Source organism: Fukomys damarensis, unplaced genomic scaffold, assembly GCF_012274545.1.
Source record: "Fukomys damarensis isolate Sample0158 unplaced genomic scaffold, DMR_v1.0_HiC HiC_scaffold_29, whole genome shotgun sequence".
NCBI classification, from domain to species: domain Eukaryota; kingdom Metazoa; phylum Chordata; class Mammalia; order Rodentia; family Bathyergidae; genus Fukomys; species Fukomys damarensis.
The window spans coordinates 24,639,294-24,660,282 of record NW_022900941.1 but is presented as its reverse complement, the minus strand read 5'-3'; the positions used below and the strand labels follow the sequence as shown (position 1 = coordinate 24,660,282).

Genomic DNA, 20,989 nt, shown 5'->3' with positions numbered 1-20,989 from the left:
ACAGTGTCATTTGGGACAACATGGTAGATACTGGAAACTATTATATTAAATGAAATAAGCAAAGTACAGAGAGACAAGTACTGCATGATTGCACTCATTTGTGGAATATATGTATTAAAAAAAAGTGTTCTCAGGGAAAAAAGAGTAAAATAGTGGTCATCAGAGACGGGGAGAGGATTTAGAAGGGAGAGATGAAGAAATGTTGAAGGGTTACTGGGTTCAAGTCTGACAGTAGTTAAGTTCTAACGAACTATGGAACAGTAGGTTGTTAAGTGATGATTGTCTACTGCATAGCTCACAAAGGTAGGATAACATTTTTAAAATTTTGCCATTAAAAATTAATAAATGTTTGAGGAGATAGCTATATTTAACCTGACAACACTGTGCCTAGATACATACATGAAAACATCTCGTAGAAGCTCATTCATATTTCTAATTTTTGTTTTTATGTATCAGTTAAATGCAATTTAATTAAAAACACATAGAGATGAACAAGGCAAAAATAATCAAATAAGAATAGCCATAGAATATAAATATGTCCTTTATTTTAAAAAGTGGGAGAAGAAAAAATATGAAAAAAGGAAAAAGATGAAACAAAGTCTTTGTACATAGGAAAGGGTGAAGAGGTGAAGGGAGAGCAGGGCTATGGGGAAAAATAGGAACCAAGAAATATCATGTAAAGGTACGGGGCCCCATGACAAATGTGACTGCATTGTTTGCTGTAGATGCACCAATAAGCCTAATGGGAAAAATACAAATAAATTAAAAAGTGTGTATTAAGGGCCAGGGATTTAGCTCAGTAGTTACGCCGCCTGACTTGCAAGTGCAAGGCCCTGAGTTCGACCTCAATACCAAACAAAAAACAACAATAACAACAACAACAACAAAAAATGTGTTTTAATAGTTGTAAAGAAAATCTCTACACTTACTAATTATAAAAGTGCAAACTAAAACTATCATCAGATATCATTGCTCCCCGCTCAAAGCGACAAAAACTCAGTTTGATTATGAATTCTATTGGTATGACTGTGAAGTAAAGGATAATTCTTAAGAATTATTGTGGGAGTACAATTTGATGTTCTCTTAAATTGAACCAATGAGTAGTTTTGTGATTTATATCCAGGAATTTATCCTGGAGCCATACTTATTGAAGTATGAAACAAATTATGTATAGGTGTAGGCATTGTATCTTTTTAGCAAGAATCCACTATTTAAAAAAGCATATTCTTTACTAGGAGGATGACTTTGTAAGTTATGGTAAATCTAATGAGTCAAATACTACATAATGTTAAATTAGACACAAAATGAGTTGTATGTATGGGTAGGAAATGATTACAACAGACATGACACTGAGAAACATGTATAGTAGAAGTCATTAGATTGTTTAGTGCATACAGATTACTGCCTATGTACTTTTCTTTTTCTACTCCAGTTGTAGTGTGAGTTTATGAGGCTTGGGAGCCTGTCTCTTAATGTCTGTAGAAAAGAGTAATATGGGTGGTGTGATATGTGATAACAGATGACATTGAAGCAAAATATGGGACAACTGAGCCAGCTGACAATGGTCAGGAAAAGTCCCTTGAAGAGGCTAAGCAAAAATGTGTATATCTTAAGAAAAGAGGAAGAAGAGTTTCAGACAGTCAGAGTAGCCTGTGCTAAGGCCAGAGCTGAAAGTATACAAAGTTCTTTCAAAGAGTGATGTTCCCAAGGCGACTAATACATACTGTATGATTGACGATTATGTCAACCATTTGAAGGGCAGTTGATACGTACTGGAGAGGCATTATCTGGAATTTATTCAACATTTTTTAAAAAATGCTTTTCATTTAACTTTTTAAATATATAATTTAAACTGGAAGCAAACTGTAAAGTTATAATTGATATTTTTATTTTCTTTCTTTTTTGCATTGTTAGAATACAAGACAAAACATTCTCGAGTATAACGTATAAAGAGTTCATAGAATTATATCAGCTATGTAAAGAGAAAAAATATGACACAAACGTTATAAGATGATCAAGTTTACCTTAATATATATTTGAGAATAATTAAGAACTGATTTAAAAGATAGACATAATAAAGAACCTAAGAATTTTCTGGTAATTATTTATAAAATCCATGTTCATTCAGAAATTAAGTTGTATTGTATACACCAAAGTAAGAGTTTCCTTTTTTCTTTCTTTCTTTTTTTTGTTTTTTGTTTGTTTTTGAGAAAGGGTCTCACTATGAAGTTGAGACTGACCTGGAACTCACTATGTAGCCTAGGCTAGTCTCGAACTCACAGTGATCCTACTGCCTCAGCCTCCCAAGTGCTGGGATTTCAGGAGTGTGCCACCACGCCTGGCAAAGAAATAATTTTATAACCCAACTATGAAGTAACCTAATTGTCTTCTACTTCTGTGTTTGTGTAACATATTGCAAGATAAAATTTATGAGAAAAATAATTTAAATACAGGTGAATTCAAGGTCTTACCTCAGCTCTGAAGAATGTACATCATTCTGATTGAAATAATCAGTAACCCTACAAGTGAGAGCAACCAATTTACTACTTTATATGGATGTTCACTTTTGTGTTCCTGTTTCAAAGCACGTTTTATTTTAAATGTTAATTGGCTAAAATATTTCAACAGAATGAGGTTTGAGGGAAAAGTATATTTTGTAATTAACTGTTCTTTAGATTAATAGCCCGAACGACAAATTTTTAGGTATTTTAAGAAAAAAGTAAAAGAGATGAAATACGTTTAGTTGGGAGGAAATGTTCAATTTTGAGTGCAAACATTGAATCTGGCATTACTTCTATGTTTTATCTTTTGAAAAAGAAGGATATCAAAATTTAACAGAATTTTTTCTTCTATAGTTATGTAACAAAATTCGTATGATCCCTTGCTTCCGTGGAAAGTGATTCAAAATTTACCTCTTGTATTTTTTTTTTAATCCAAGGCAAACAGGGGTCATGAGACAGAGTGATACAATACACATCACAACTTATTTTTCCATTCATTTTCATTCAGATATTAGGAGTACAATTTCAATCTTTTCTTATTTAGCAAACTTTTCCTTCATTTTATGTTTAGTAAAGAACTGTGTATTTGTCATTTGTTTATAGAGTGATATTAAAAATTCAAGGATGTACTCCTAAGTGAAATAAATAAGTCACACATATGTAAATTCCAAATAGTTTCCCTGGTGTGAATAATCTTCAGTAAAACATAAGATCCTAATAAGATTACTGTCATTTAGAAATGAGAAGAAAGGAGCTAAAGGTGTAGGGAAGGTGGGATGGGTAGGGGAAGGGTAATAAGGGAAAAGAAAAAAATGTGAGATAATGAAAAGATGGAAATAAAGTGTTTGTAGATGGGGAGGGGAGGAGGGGGTGAAGGGAGGGCAGAGGTAAGGGGAAAAAATGAGAATCAAGCCTTGTCAAGATCTCAACAATGAATGTTACTGTACTGTATCCCTGAAATGTACCAATAAACTCAATTAAAGCTGGAAAAACAATTCAAGGATGTGTGTTATGATAGTTACTTGTTATATCTAATAGAAGCATCAAAGACAGTGCTCCAACATAATAATACAGGAGCAAAAAATAACTTGTTCTTGAAAATGCATGATGACATGTTCATAATCCATATGCGAAAGAAACAATCACAGGAAAGGAAAAGTGTGTTCAAAGAGACAAATCTCAGAACTGGTTTCTTAATTTAGGTCCAGATATTAACTTTTACACTTTATTTACTTGTTTTTAAGAGCAATTCCTATGTTTCTAAAAGCATAAACACAATAAATTCCATATAGAAGAAGAATTTCAAAGTTGCCTTCTACATTGTTCGATGATGCTATGCCTCTGCTGAATTGATTTACTAAAGATAATATATTTGTCTCTCTAATGACTTCAGACATGAAGAAAGCACTTGAATCCTGGGCCAGCTCCACCGAACGTTCTAATTGTTTACTATCCACCACTTTGCTCACACCCACAACATGTGTGTCTATTATGTGTGGTTGGAAATCATGCAGTCCCGTGGAGCATTTAGGAAAGGTATAGCTAATTAAATTGGGGGTTCTCAAACCAATACGAAATCTTGTTCAAAAGCGTGATGGAGTAAAGGTCACACAGCAAAAAGGAAAAAAGAACAAAAATTGAAGACAGGTCTGCTGGAAAATGGGCACAAGCGTTTCATGTATTCTCAAGTAACCTTCGCACATTGACAATTCAAAGCAGGTATCTTTCCCACAATTGCAGAATTAAGAAAAGTGAAGGCATAAAGAATTTGAGTGACACAGCCAATAAAGCGTTGTGCTCAATAAATAAACAGGAACACTGGCCCCAAACAAGAGCTGTGGAGCAGAGTTCATACACTGAGGGAAGCTGAAGGAGGGGCTTCAAATGAGCAACTGAACAAGCCTGAGAGCAAGTAGAAGTCAGATTCTCAGTCACTACAGGCTGAGCAGAAGAGCAGAAACCCACAATGGATTTTTGGTTAAGCAAAATAGTTTAATAATGTTAAAGTTATAGAGGGTTGGTACTTGTTATGCAGGGCTCTATCTTTATGGTTTATATTCCTAATGAAATGACTCATCTCTTTTGAGAATTATCATGCTATTTCTGTTTCTCTAGTTATTTTCCCAATAAATAGTTAAAAAGACACTTTGCTATACGTGAGAGATAGAACTGCCAGGGCAAGCTAAACCAAACACTGTCTCTGAGCATGGAGTTCACTCTATTGTGTATTAATGTGGCTGGTGGTAGTGGCTAATTATGCAGAAAAAACTCAACAAAAGTGTGGTGGGAAGATTCTTAATTGCCCCATCTATGCTTGGTGCTTTTCATACCTTTTTTTAATATCCTCCTTCTTGACTGTGGGCCACACCTGTGACTCAATCCAAGAAACAAGGGGACTTAAGGGGTGGACAGAATTAAGAGAAGCCAAACAGATTTGAAGCTAATGTGTGATATTTCATAATACCTAAACAAAAGGGTTGCTGACATAAACATCAGGAATGGAACATAATTGAAATGCTGAAAGAAATGGAACCACCGACACAAGATGAGATGAGATTTCGGTTTTATCTTCATGAGTATTGATTTATTAAAAGAAGATTCTGGAGTAACACAAACAGAAGAAAGAACTTCACAGCTCCATACAGAGGCCATTTATATTACAAGTTATTCTCTAGTAATTAGTAGTAAACAGAATGTGAATATTCCAGATCTGGAAGATAATAAATTTTTGTATGTTATATGCCACAAATGTTAATAATTAAATATGACAGCAATGTCACTGAATTCAGTAGTCAAGGCAATAATTTATATTCTAGAACCATTGGTGATGAATAGTTTTTGCCCCACTCATTTTTGTATGATGTTTTTCTTCCCTGTGTCTTTATTCTAATGTATTATTAGGAACACCTCATTATTTTAATCATTTGTAGTATCTGTCTTCAATCTTAATGAAAATTTGAATGTTATTCTGAAAAAAATGTAGCTTTCTGAGATTAATTGCTGTACAGTTCACTTGATAAAAAGAAATTTAATCATTTAAGTAGGGTATTAAAACCAGAAGATGACATTTTATCTTATTAAAATGTATTTTTTTCCTCAGAATCTACTGTGAAATAAAGAATTCTTGGGGTTTCTTTTAAGTTTAGGTTTATTGGCACTCAATATTTTCATTAACAATAACAATGATATATTTTTTTGCATAAGAGCCAAGGATAGCTAAAAGTTTTGTAAAACGTTAAACAAGAAAAGAAAGGAGAATAGTATCTCATAAAATAAAATGTTGAAGAGATAAAATCCAACTCCCAAATCACCTTCCTATTGACAGAGAGCAAACAGCTTGAACCTTGGTAAATTATAACTTCTCAAATATGTAGCTAAGCTTTTATGAAAATAGTCAAATAGGCTTAATGTGGAATATCTTACAGAATGTGTTTCTTTTTTCTTGATTTCATTTTTATAGAGATTTTAATAATTTGGGGACTAGAAAAACAAATAGCAATTGAGCTTTCGTTATGAAACAGATTGTTTTAAGCAGTCATTTTTTTAAAAAAATAATCTTCTGAAATATTATGCACATTATGCAGAGGAGGATATTGAGCTCCTAGTGCCTTGGTAAAATAGTCTTTTTCTATATCTTTTAATTGTTGAAGCACACATGTTGGTAGTAACCATATGGATAAAGATATTCCCAAGAAATACAAAAGGTCAGGTTTTTAAAAATGTGGATCGATAGCTCTATAAAAGTCATATTTCCCAGGTTACTTAAATAATGTATTTAGAATTTTGAACTGAAAGAACTATGTGAACTGCTAAACTGTGTGAGAGAAAACAATGATAAAACTGCCAAATTCTTTCAGTTAGGGACAGTACATCCTCTACCTAAAGACAACAGCATCAGCAACAACATGTCTGTTCCTTTAACCGTTTCCTCTTCTTTAGGATTTTAGTATAGGCAATTATCTTTCTTCAAAATGGATAAACCTAGACCTGTCATTTACTAAAGATGAATAAGCATCATTGATTCTGTATTATACTTGGAAAGTTTTGCAAATGGGGACTGTTAAAATCTTTTAAAAAACATATGAATGTTTCAAAAACAGTCAAGCTTAAAATTTTGTCACATAGAACCTAGGAGAAAGTTAAATTCATCTAAATGGCATATCACTTAGAATATAGGAAAGGTAAAATCAAAACAGAAGAGAAATTTAATCTAAATGAAATCTTGGCATGGTTTCTAAAAGATATTATGAGACTAATGAAGTAAAATTAAAAACATTAAATCAGTTCATAAATAGCTATTATTACCTGGTCATAAATCAGTTGTAATATTGAATTTGAACAAGAACTATTAAGAAAACATTTCATTCTACTAGAAATTCTAATCTTTTCCCATCAAAAGTTAAAAATCAAGGGGAGAGCTGATTTCCTTAGGACAGTGATATTAACAGAATCTTGAGAGAAGCAACATATTGGAAGAGAGCCAATGAATAATAAGAAGTGAAGATCTTAACATCCCCGTGTTCTTTGAACATCCTAAATTACCTAAAAGGAGTTTTGAATAAATGTTATCAAATGGAAAATGTGACTGTTATAAAAGCATCTTTGAAGCATAATCAGTTTCAGTAAGAGAAAGCCACAAGGGATAGACTGAATATAATTTTGGATGCTAGGAGTTACGGAATGAAATATCCAAAGTCTCATTGATCTCTTTAACAAGACTATTGGCAGAGACTTCAGTATGAATCTTTAAATATTTTATGCACTGATTAAATTTAACTAATCCTTCAAACTGCTTCCTTTTCCTCACCCCAAACCTCACTAAAACTAATTGAAACAATCATCCTGATTTTTTTTATCATAAGTTAAAATAAATCTCCAATATCCAGTTCATCTTTGGAGGAGTAAAACCCAAAATATAATAAAATCATTTCTCAATTTTGTTTAAGAACATATATTTTCATGAAAGACTGTTTATAATTTTCTTCAATTTGACATCTTACAGCCTCACACTTAGCAACTTAAGTCTGTAACTAGGAATGTGAACATAGCAACGAATTTCTTTCTTTCTTTCTTTCTTCCTTTCTTTCTTTCTTTCTTTCTTTCTTTCTTTCTTTCTTTCTTTCTTTCTTTCTTTCTTTCTTTCTTTCTCTCTCTCTTCTCTCTCTCTCTCTCTCTCTTTCTTTCTTTTTTCTCCCTCTCTTTCCTTTCTCTCCCTTCCTTCCTTCCTTTTTGCTCTGTACCCCCTTCACTCTCTTAAAGTAAAATCTTACAATTAAACTTAATTATCTTAATTTTTATGGCTTTAAAAAAATGTGTTTAAGGGGCCGGGGATTTAGCTCAGCGGTTTGGTGGCCTACCTTGCAAGCGTAAGTACCCGAGTTCAATCCCCGGTACCAATAAATAAATAAATAAAATAAAAGTGTTTAATCAGACAAATTATTACATCATTACAAAAGCACAGAACATGTAGGGTATAATATAATTGTTTAGTCTTAAAATAAACTCTGTAAAAGCAGTTGGGGATAAGTTAAAATATCTGTCATCCCAGAATCCTCGGTAGTTAAACCTCAAATACATTGCTTATTTTGCTCATCAAATAATCATGTTTTATGGAGCCAAAAGTTCTGCAAAGATTGTTTTGTACAGAGAGGAATTTAAAATTCAGTTGTTTAGTAAATTGAATATATTCTTAATTTTTGTTGTCAAAACGTTGGCAACTTGATTTTTGAAAATGTATACATATGAAGAGATTCCTTTGCTCCCACAGTTATTGTGTTACAATTTTTAATAGCCAAGATATGAAACCAACTAAAATGGCCATCAATGGATGAATGGAAGAGAGTGGTACAGATACACAGAAATATCATTCAGCTTAAAGCAAACAATATGTATGGAAATTATAGTACATCATGAAAAATTAAATGAACAAGACACAGACAACCTTTTGGAGACACTAAAAATGTTGACTTCCTAGAAGAGAGTAGAATACTGATGACTAAGAGTCTAGGAAAGCGAAGTGATGGGAGTTATAGGGAGATAACGAGGATCCAAAAGAGTTAGATAAGAGGAACAGATTCGAGCACTGTACAAAACAGTAGCATGGGTATAATCAATATAAATGTATCATATATTTTATTTTTATTTTTATTCATTTTTTAATTTTTTTTGATTTTTTTGAGACAGGGTCTCACTATGTAGTTGAGACTGACCTGGAACTCACTGTGTAGCTCAGGCTGGTCTCGAACTCACAGCGATCCTCCTGCCTCAGCCTCCCGAGTGCTGGGATTACAGGGGTGTGCCACCACACCCGGCTTTATTATATATTTTACAATATCTAAGAGGGAATTTTGAATGTGTCACCACAAAGAAGCAATACAATTTTAAGGTGAAGGTGATACTAGTTTCCATAATTTCTCTGTATTCGTGCATCAAATAATCACATTGCACCCCATAAATATGTATAAGTATCATATCAATTTAAAAAAATACAACCACATAAAAGAAATATATAGAAAGCACTTTTCTGAATATGGGAAAAGCCAACATCTGAGAGTTATAGTGAAGTTTGGTACAGAGTTATATGAACTTACTGTGATTTATTGCATCACCTACTATAAAAATGGGGAACAGGTACAGGCAGTGACATACAAATTTGCATTAAGTCTGTTTTAGTTTATGAGTATTAACTGGCAATAGTTCACCTTAATCTGATGCTTCATTTTAACCCCTTTGGCATTAGAGTTTAAGAGCTAGAAGAAGCATTCCAGAGATCCCTTACTGTTTACTTTTCTAACAAGCCAGCAATGCAAGAACTACAGAGATGAAGAGGCCTGAATTTATAACCTTGTCCACATGAATACTCTTCTGTTCCCCTGTTCCTCTGACTATGATTAAACCAACACGTATTTCTTGGAATATAAGGACCTCAGTAATCTGTTTGTGCCTGATAGAAAAGAATTTTGAGTGAGAATTTGTCTGTAATGTTTAGTACACATATCAATATTTTCATGGAAATCTATAGGTTAGTTCTTCATTTATGATTACTTTAAACCAGTGATGGTGAAACTTTTAGAGACAAGTGCCCAAACTGCAATCCCAAACCAACTTATTTATCACAAAATGCCAACACTGCAATTAAACCTGAACACTGAAGTTTTAGTTTAGGGAAAAAAATATGCATTCATTAATGTTTTGTTTTGTTTTTTCCTTAAAAACAAATACACATGATGTAGGTTCACCAACACTGTTCAAAAAGTGTTCCAGTTCTACTGACAGTCATTTATAGCCAATCAATCCAATGCAAATGACCAAATCAAGAAACTATAGATTTGAGTTTATTAAAATTCTACTCCTGGGAAGTAAGGTCAGTACGGTAGGATTCAGGCATGGCTGTAATAGGTCCATAACACTCCAGATCAAGTTGTTGGATATGTTTGCATAACAAGTTATTAATATTGGCAAACTACCGAAAGGAATGAGAAGGGGTCTGGGATAGATTTCAGATGCAGCTCAAGAAAGCGCTGGGGTTCAGAAATAACAGTTCGGAAACACATAGAGAAGGTAGAACCAGTGTATACAGGAGTAACGATCAGAGAAAGGAGTGAGATAAACTAAAATAGTAGGCCAAAAATAACAAAATAAGAAAGAGAAATGAGAGAAAGAGCAACAAATGACTAAATTTGAGCAGTTTTTAATCAGCACATCAGTAGGAAAAGTAAAAAAAAAAATCATTAGGTGACAAAAGCGGATACATAGATCTCACTAACACAGAAAAACTAACTTACACACTGACAAAATAATTTATTTTAATCAATGTTGATCCCTTGACACCAGCAAGTGGCCCTAGAGCGTGCCTAACACAAGGCTTGATAAGACATGGCAATAAGTTAGTAGAGTATTTAATGTCAACCCACTTTTAGTAATGAAAATATCTATTAATTTCTTCTTTATAAAAATAGTCATCTAGTCATAATTGTTACTCTTTCTTCTAAGTCAGGCGATCTAATTCTACTCTAGAAAGTAGTTTGAGAAGGTGGAATGAAGTTCACGCAGCTTCCTTCTCATCTGTAAATGTGAGTGGAACACTTGTCTCTGGGAACCCATTGCTTCTTCAGATCTCACTCTGCGGGACACTTCTTCAAATATGTCCAGTGAGCTATCAGCATGATTAGCATAGTCATAGAAAAGCCCTTCCTGGAATCATAAATTTTAGTTAAGGAAAATTATTTTCTGAAGTTTTACAATAATATTTTAGTCTCATAATAATTAAGTAAAGATTTTGATGTGAAAATATTGACAAAAAATCTTCATAAATTTCCTGAATATATTTTCTTGAAGTAGTTTATTATCCTAAAATACTAGTTTATAATATTGATGTTCCAAGCACAAGAACAGAATGACGTCTCTATCTGGGGCTTTAGAAAGAGCTACTTGACTTTTGTTCATCAATATTTATTAAAAACTCATGAAGAATTTAAATTGTGTGTAGCAAATTTTCATATATATATTTGGTCTTCATAGAAACATATGGAAATGCATATTTAATTTGTCAGTATTTTGCAAATCACACTCCCTTCAGAATAATTTGCAAAGTAAAACTATTTCCATATGCTATAATATGGTTTGTCTCTTATGCTGAGAGTAAAGAATCATTTATTCAGCACAAAAGTTTTTAAAATTTTTTTTCAGCAATGGATTATCAAAGAAACATTAATAGGATAATGTCCCTGCACTCACTGAAGTTAGAAACAAGATTTTAATTTATATACAGTTTTTCATTAATATTGGATACGCTAAGATCAGGTCTTAGTAGTATCACAGGCCCACCTAATTTAAGGAGAATTCCATATTTTCTTTTTCTGCCCACAATACCATGGCCAATACCAAGTCTTGTGAAAATCTGACTAAAGTTGATGGGAGCAGGATATGATATGGGTACTAAAGTCAGGCCATAGGCCAACGGTGGGAATGAGAGACCAAAGGATAATTCATTCCTTGTCAATGTCCCTCCTTTGGAAGAGTTAAAATAGGTAAACATTCCCCATGCTTCTCAGACAACCAGCGTATGTATCCTATCACTGCAATGCACTTTCACCCCGGCCCGTTTGACAATGCTAAAGAATCAGATAAACACATGTATTTTTTACATACTAAAACATGCAAAAATAAGAATATATAAAGATTTAGTATTAGCTCCCCATAGTTAACTGTAAAAAAAAAAAAAAAAAAAAAAAAAAAAACAGAAAACTCTATAGATTTCAAAGCTCCGTGTTGGGACAAAATAAAGTAATTAAAATAAGAGCTGAAGCTGTTTGACAAGCTTTACTTTTCATGTCTGAAAGGTTATTGACTTCATATATCTTTAGAAACAATAGACCGCAGTTTTAGAACAGAAAATAAATTTGGAGGTTTCAAAGGACTTTGGTGTTTCCAAATTAATGATTTTGTCATTATTATCTGAGAGTGGTTATTTGTGGAAAAGAATGGCGTTATCTTTTAATACAGATAATTACTATTTTGGCTTTAAGAGTTCAGATAATTTTCAGAGTTGAAAAAAATATTATTTGTTAAATTTATTTTTAACTGTGATCACACCTCAAAACTAATAAGGTGCTTTTATGACCATGGTTTAAATTCACTACATGGGAAAATTATCAGGGGAATATCACATAGAAAGAATTGTTAAGCCAAGAAAATCAGGAACTCTTTAACAATTATTTATCTAAAATAGTTTCCAAATGATAATATGTGTGGATTATATTTTGTAGATCCATAGATAAGTTTTTTTCAAGTGATTTGTCTACTTTTAGCTCTCTTGGATGGACACTGAGAGGGCTAACTCTGAGGAAGATAGGTTTAACTCTCCTTACAAGGGTGGCTCTGTAATGGAGAACTCGAAGCAATCCTGGTTTTACCACTGTTTATGGTTTCTAAAATATGGTAGAATAGGGATAAAGGGCAATTTTATGATAATGAGGTAGGCTTTAAAATGTTAAGTCAATAACTCAGGTTCCATAAAAATTCTAGTGAAGAGAATAAAAAAGAAAAGATCACTTGACACATACCTTTAAAAGAAAGGCCATTTAAGTAATTCTTTCTTTTTTTACACCTTCTTAAATTCATGAAATTTATGAAGTGAATCTCTCTTATAGGCAGCAACTTCCACATTCAAAGTAACAGAGAGTAAATTCATTCACTTGGTTAACACTGCGTTCTATTTTACAGAAGATCTGTATCTTTGTTTCCTTCTGCCTAGTTTAAGCTGTTCCTAGGCAGCTCTGAGTTATTCACTTATGCCTCCACAGTTCCCCTGGGAAAATTATTTTGAGAATTTGCTCAATCACTAATTATTATTTTCTTAAATTGAGTTTATTGGTACATTTTAGGGATATTGTACAGTTACATTCATTGTCGGGATCTTGTACCTCTACATGACAGGTCTTGGTTCTCATTTTTTCCCCTTGTCCCTGCCCTCCCTTCACCCCTCCTCCCTCCCCATTTACAATCACTTTATTTCCATCTTTTCATTTTCTCACATTTTTTCTTTTCCCTTATTCCCTTTCCCCTACCCATCCCACCTTCCCTACACCTTTAGACCTTTTCTTCCCATTTCACAATGTCAGTCATCTCATTAGGATCTTATATGCTGTTACAGTTTGTTTACACCAGAGAAACTATTCAGTATTTACATATGTGTGACTTATTTATTTCACTTAGGAGTATGTCCTCAATATGTATCCATTTTCCTATGAATGAGTCTAATTTCTCATTCTTCATGGCTGAATAGTATTCTACTTTATAGAAAAACCACATTTTCTTTATTCACTCTCCATCTGATGGGCAAATGGGCTGTTTCCAAGCTTTAGCTATTACAAACTATACCGCTGTAAACATGGGTGCGCATATATCACTGTGATACGATTCTTTTCATTCTTTTGGAAAGATACCGCACAGAGGGATGGCTGGGTCAAATGGAACCTCTAGTCCCAGCTCTCTGAGGTAACTCCATATTTATTTCCATAGTGGTTGCACCAGTCTGAACTCCCACCAACAATGGAGAAGGGTTCCTTTCTCCCCACAACCCCACCAACATTTGTTATTGTGTGATTTCTTGATAGCAGCCATTCTTTGTGGGGTGAGGCGGAATCTCAGTGTTGTTTTCATCTGCGTCTCTCAAACGATCAGTGATGTGGAACATTTTTTTCATATATTTACTTGCTGTTTTTATTTCTGTGTTTTAGAAGTGTCTGTTCATTTCAGATGCCCATTTTTGAATCAGGTCTTTATATTTCAGGGGGCTGTTTTGAGTTCTTTATATATTCTAGATAATAGTCCTTTTTCTGAGTAGCAGCTGGTAAAATTATTTTTTCCCACATCATAGGTTGTCTCTTAGTTCTGTTGATGGTTTATTTTGCAGTACAGAAGCTTTTTAATAAGATGAGATCCCAGTCGTTGATTCTTTCTGCTAGTTCCCGTGCTACTGAGGATTTGTTCATAAAATCTTTTCCTATGACAATGTCTTCCAGAGTTCTGCCTAATTTATCTTCCAGTAAGTTTAGTGTTTCTGTTTTAATATTTAGCTCTTTAATCCACTTGGATTTTAATTTAGTGCATGGTGAAAGATAAGGGTCCAACTAATTAAAGTTTGCCCTAGGACACATCTCCTAATTTTGCACTTTCTGTCATTTATATCACCTTTTTGTACATTTAAATGATATTTCTCTAAATATTTCTTTCATGTTAATTTCCATCAGGACAGCTTCATGTTTACAGAAAAGTTTCTGCACAAAAATGCTTGCAGATAATATTTTTTTTGTCTTTCCTATCAATTCAGGATCATCCCTTGTTCATGATAAAGCAGCAAGCTATTTAGAAAGATACATGTGTCTGAGTAAAATGAAATGTGGGTTTTATTGTACTTAATTTTTGAGATACAAATACAAACACATGTACACACTTATGTATGTAACAGACATATTCGAAGTCCTCATTATGTGATGACAAATGCAATATATTGGAAACGTTCTCTTAAAATAAATCAAGTTTGAAAGTGAAAGAGGGAAAAACTACAACAAGGAATTTCAAAATATAAAATTTACTTATTTTATTGCATAATTTGATAAAATTTAGATTAAATTGTGATATCCTGATTCTTAAAAACAATACATTTTCCTATATGTGATCCAAGTCTTTCTTTATGACATAGTAATACTCCATGGCATATAAATAACACATTTTATTTATCCATTCATTCATTGATGGATGCATGCATTGCTTTCATGATCTAGTTATTATGAAAAGTGCACCTACAAACACAGGTATGAGTGTATGTCTGTGATATGATGCTGTTAACACTTTCCACGTGATACCTACGAGGGGATAGCTGAGTCATGGAATGTCTACTTTTAGTTTGTTGAGGAACTGTCCATACCAGTTTTCACAGTGGTTGTACTAGCTTACATTTCCAAACACAGTGCAGAAAATTTCCTTTTTCCCCAAGGCTCTCCTGTTTTGTGTTATCTGTAGGAAAATAGACGTACCTTGAGACCATAATATTAAGTAAAATAGATCAGAAACATAAGCTTAAATATTATGCCATTTCTCTTATATGAGAAACCCAGAGTAAAAATAAGGAGCAAAATAAAAGATGAATAATAGAAGTAGGGAGACAGATCATTCTTAAATGGGAGCGGATCAAGAGACAGAGGGAGGAGGAAGAGAGGAAAGAGATAAGGGACATAAAAAGGATTAGCATGTGTAAGTACAGCTACCAACTCCATACAAGTAATGTAAACATTAGATTTGAAACACATGCAATTAATTTGTAAGTCCAGTGTTCACTTGTGGCATGCATTTTGATTAAATATCAGAATAAAATATGATCTCTTTCATAGTCCATTTTACTTTTTTATTATGACCTTCAAGATAATAATTTTAGAAAGATTTTTGAGTCATTCATCATTTCCCTCAAATCATTGATATTCAAGTCATTTGCTTCTCAAGTACCTTTTCAAATTTCCTTTACTTCACCTGCTAATAGCTCTATTCTCACTGTCCATAATTTTGTGATTCAGCAGTTTTCCAACTTCACTTATATTGTGAAAACCTGTCTTGAAAAATTTTTACTGTACAAAACAGTTTTCATTGTATTATATGATATTTACACTATTCTGGAATCAGGAAAAAACTAAGACTAGAGAAATTCATGGTACTAACTGGGAAAGGGTGGTTAGATAAGAACTAATTTTATAAAGGGTAGTTCATTAGTGAATTTTTCTAACTAAGACAATCTTCTTCTACATTACTCTTTTTATTTAGAGAATGGAATAATGTTTGGATGATGAGAAACCCTTGAAATTTACAATTAGACATAAATAAAAACTATAAATTGAACAAGTTAATAAAGTTCAAAATAGAGATTAGTGTCTTATACAAGTGTATATTGTGGCTAAAATATTCTGGGTCAAGAGGAACAAGGCCTAAGGCTTTGAGAGAAGTAATGGAAAGGTGAAAGAGGAAATCTTGTAAAATACAGAAGAGTAATTACCACCAATGGAGCAGAAGAAAGAGAACACAATATCACAGAAGCTCAGAGAGTAGGAGGCTCATGGTAAAGACAAAGAGGACAGTCTCAGTTGGAACTGAGACGTCATCTGTGTTAGGACTGAACATGCAACTCCTAAATCAGGCGAAATTAGTAGATCAGATGCTTCTGGAAGCCTGCTTATACTGGAAGCTTAGCCATAGACTAATTGAGTATTCTGCAAAAATGCTCAGTAAGAAATGGAGTTCATATTAGTCTATCCTACGTGAAAGCATCGGGAATCTTGTCAAGCAATGGGCCACTCACTGCCTCCTTTATCCCTTGTTCCCTTAGACTTTACACAAGGAAGCCTTATCGTGATACTAAACAAAAATGTATAAATAGTCAGAAGAGATAACTAAACATCTAAAGAAATATTAAATTATTGATAAATTTTGGGCAGGAGATTTCCCAAAAAACTAAAAGTAGAAATTCCATTTGAACCAGTTATTACTCTACTACATAACTTCCCCAAAGAGATAAAGACATCAATTACATGATGCATACCCATGTTTATAGCAGTACAACTCACAATATCTAAATTATAGAAGCAACCTATATAACTATCAAAAATTATTGGATAAAGAAATGTGTTACTTATGCAAAATGAAGTACTACTCTGCTATAAATAAGGGTAATTTGAGTCATTTGCAAGAAAATAGAAAAAATCTGGAAACCACAATGATAGGCAAAATAAATGAGACACATGAGCTCATATATGATATGGTTTCTCTTATATGACAAACTCAAGGTATAAATAAAGAGGAAAAAAAGTAGATAAAAGGAAATGGGAAAACAGATTTTTGCAGATGGGAAGGAGACCAAGAGATGCAGGGAGGGAAATAAAAGAATTAACACTGGTCATCTATATGTACAAATATCCACAATGAAAACAGTTATCAGGCATCACAAATATGTTATAATATAAAAATTAAAAATATATGGCATCCATGAAAATGGAAACACATGGAGCTGAAATGTACCAACTCAGAGTACTCTCCAGAACATAATAGCATGAAATGATCTCCCCAGATAACTTTAAAGCACAATTAGGCTTAAGCTTATAATTTTTAAACTTTTCATCCAAAGATTCTTTTTTATCCAAAGATTCTTGATATATATTTTATTCTTTTATTTTCCTGAGAATTGTTTAATCTGTATGTTTTTAGTTACCAAATAGGAGCCTGCATTTCTGAGTTCAGAAATTTGCCTTAACCCTGCACTGAAGTCAGCAAGCCTCTTCAGCTGATTCCTTTAGCCTGTAATTACTGGTAACAATAAAGATGACTCATGCCCTTGATAAAGCCTGAAAAATGCTTCTTTTCTATTTAAAATTTCCAATCAAACAACTCTTGCTGAGTGTGAATGTGTGTTGGCATGCCTTAAAATTAGAGCATTTTCATCAAAATTTTCATTAGGTCTCTTTGTTGGCCACTCAAAAAAACTCAAAGAACACCAAAGAAAAAAAATGAGTATTTCAGGAAACCTAATATAGCATGGGATTTGGAGGTTTGTTATTCTAGTATTGAAAGTGAAGAATAGCAGTTTTCTAGTGTGTATGATTTTAATGAGTAAAGTAAATAATCTTTACAGCTTATATGACCTACTTGTGTTTCCATAGCAGAGTCTCTATGTTAAAAAGGAGGAAAAACAAAACAACAACAGAAGGATAAAGGCAGTACTGTATACCAAATCGCAGCCTATGTGAACTTGGAAAAGAAGCTTTTAACTGGATATAGATACTTTGAATCCTTTAAAATATCGCACTCAAAATACAGAAAAGAAAGGTCAGCATTTGTGAAGTTAAAACAAATTCTAGTTCATTAAAGCACTTCTCTTAAATATGTGTTTCTGACTGTCAAATTTGTAGAATTAAAAGTAATTTCCTTTGAACGCCGTGGCCATAATTAACGCTGTGGACTGAGCTGAAGTCTTCCCTGAAGTGGTGCAGAACTTCTGAGAAGTCATTTATTCATAACCAGTTCTCATTTCCCACAATTTTTAACTACAAACTAGGTTTATAGCATGACATTTCAATGAGAGAAGGTGATGATGGACTAGAAAAAGGTTAAATTGGAGTTGAAAACAGAAGCTTGAGTCCTGATGTTTAAAGCGGCAGATTGACTCTGGCCTGTAATTTTTCTTATTCTCTTTATGGGCAGGGCTCTTGGAAAAAATCTTAGGTCATCAGTTTGAACAATAGCCAATGTGCCTATTTAAAGAGAAAAGGGAGGTGTGAAATTTCTTGTTACAAATGTAATTCATCACTTGCTAATGGAATCACCATCAAAAACTATTTCAAAATTATATAGTTGATATTAAACTTCAAGCCTGGGACCTACTGTGCACTAAGTAGGCCACCCAGTCCCACAGGGTCTCTCCTGCCCCAGCCCTGAGGAGCCTCTGAGTTTTCTCTATGACCAATACCTGGATTTTTGTCACCTTCAGTCCCAACTTTATACTATTCTCCCTTCTCCTGAAAGTCTTTAACTGCAATATTACTGCGCTATAAATATGTAGTAAAATGATCACAAATAAAAGTAAATTTGAGTTAATATAGTTTAAAATATTTGTTAAAGTTTATATGATTCAGAAAAGAAATTATTTGTATGATATTCATTTCAAAGATGGTTAGCCACTAGATGTCACCCTGCTTTAAATAATCAAGAAGCGTCCCTAAGTACTCGATCAGCAGTTACATTTATTCCCTTATCTTTGATATTCTCCTTATAGTTCTAAACTACAACACTGAACAGTTTAACAAAAAGTCTTCCCTATACATACTGAATAGTTTAACAAAAAGTCCACTCCACTATTCTAAGAAAGTTTCAAAGTGTTTAAAGGGTGATGGAAAATTGACTACATGCTTAACCAGCTGATCTGAGAGACCTAGTAGCTGAAATAAAAGTTTATATTTGTCAAAAGTATTCATGCTGGAACATTTGAAGTTAAATTATATATGATCTCCACATTGCAAAAATTATTCACCAGAAAAATTTCTTCCCCTTATATTCAAAGTAATTTTATTCATGGAATATTATTATAATATGTATAAAGTTAGCTTTATTCAATGTAGTATTTTTGCTGTTTAAGCTGTTTTTTTTTGCTAATGATAATACTCTTCCTGAAAGTGATGCTTGATTTATAGATCTAGAAAAAAGTAAAACCATTTTGAAGTACATGTAAAGTTTGGAGAAAGGATTTATTTTTCTATCTGTGACAATATGCATATTGTGTGAAAATAGCTTATCTTTACCTCATACAAATCTGGTACATATCATTCCTAGGGAAGGATCTCCAAAATTATCCAACACAAGTTAAATTCAATACAGGAGACCTGGCACTGAAGAGGTAACACAATATACAAAGTGACAGCAGTGGAACTGTTCAGTCCAGCACGACATCAAAACCAGCCTTAAGAATATGAGAAAACAAATGCATGCAAATGAAACACCCCAGGGTTCCTGTACAGCAGCCTTCATCGGTCAATAATGATTTCTAAAGCTGAGTAGTGAAAATGCAATGGACAATAACATATATATTTTCAAAGAATTTTAAAAGTAAGGCTCTCATGCAAAGACATAATGAACATACAAGAAAGATCTTAGGAAACTCACTGATTAATTGAAGCCAGTAAAGAGTAAGGCCAGAAGAAGAGAAAATTCAAGGAATGGCGATTTATACTATTAGTTGGTCAAAGGTCTAATGAAATAAACTTGGTTATAAACAAAAACTGTCCCATAAGGTCAGCATAACCTTGGAATTATTCTTCCTTCTTGACAGAAATGATCTCTATTAGGTGAATGTCTAAATGTTAACATGCAAATTCACAGTGAGTCAACAAAATACTTAGGTCTAAATATTAAATAATTATCAAACAATACTTATTAAAGAATACTTCAATACATTTTACAAAAGAAACCCATCATTTTCATTTATTTATTAAACTTTTACAATTTATATATGTATGTATGTATTTTTGTATGCATATTAGGTCCTAGGTATTGAATCCAAAGCAATCTCAGACCTTTTTTTATCTGCTCAGGGTGGCTTTGAACTTGTGATCCTCCTGCCTTTGTCTCTCAGAGTGATGGAATTACAGGGTTGCACCACCATGTTGGCATTGGTTATGTATTTCTGCAGCTTCCCATGTATTGATCACGAAGTACTTAAGTGGACATAGGCATAATCTCATTCTATTATCAAAAATTTGTTTTGTTATAGATGTTGATATTCTTTCTATAAAAGGATAGAATATTAAGAGATAGGAAATATTCTTGAGATTTCAAACCAGCACGAGACCATGCTGGAACATGAACATGGTCTGCCTAGATCTTTCTTCCCTTTTTTTCATTAAGTTTATTGGTATATTTTAGGTTTAAAATCTTTCTTAATATATATTAAACATTGGCTAGATTTGGGGATTCCACAACATGAAGCTCACGCACACTCCAGCTGTCTTACGTCTCCTTTTCCTCTTCCATGGGGAGAAAAATCTTAAGTGCAATGCACCTGCTGTAACTTCAAAACTTATCTCCCAAAATCACCCTTCTCTAGAATCTGTAGCATTCACGCCAACATCACTAGCTAGCCCTTGGAGTTGACTCAATACATTAGATCCTCTATCGCATTTTAAATAAATGAAGAATAATGTTATCAAATACATTGGTTAAAAATAAAAAAAGCATACTTTCAACATATGCATAGTATTCTCATAATACCGGCTTTATATGCTTCTCAGAATAATTGGCACATAGAGTGAAATCTAACGTCCTAACTACAGTATATTCAAGGGAGATGTTAGCCTGACCAAGGACCTAAGGAAAATGTGCTCTTTTATATTAAAATCTTGAAGAAAATTTAGATATGATTAAATCAACTCTACAAATCACTCCAGTTCCTAGGA

The 20,989-nt window shown here is 33.1% G+C and overlaps 1 protein-coding gene across 2 annotated transcripts in view; it reads right to left on the bottom strand.

Moving 5' to 3' along the window:
* The window catches only part of Kynu (kynureninase), a 108,901-nt gene that overhangs the window by 23,354 nt on the left and 64,558 nt on the right, over positions 1-20,989 (bottom strand). The gene's annotated exons all lie outside the window — the stretch shown is intronic.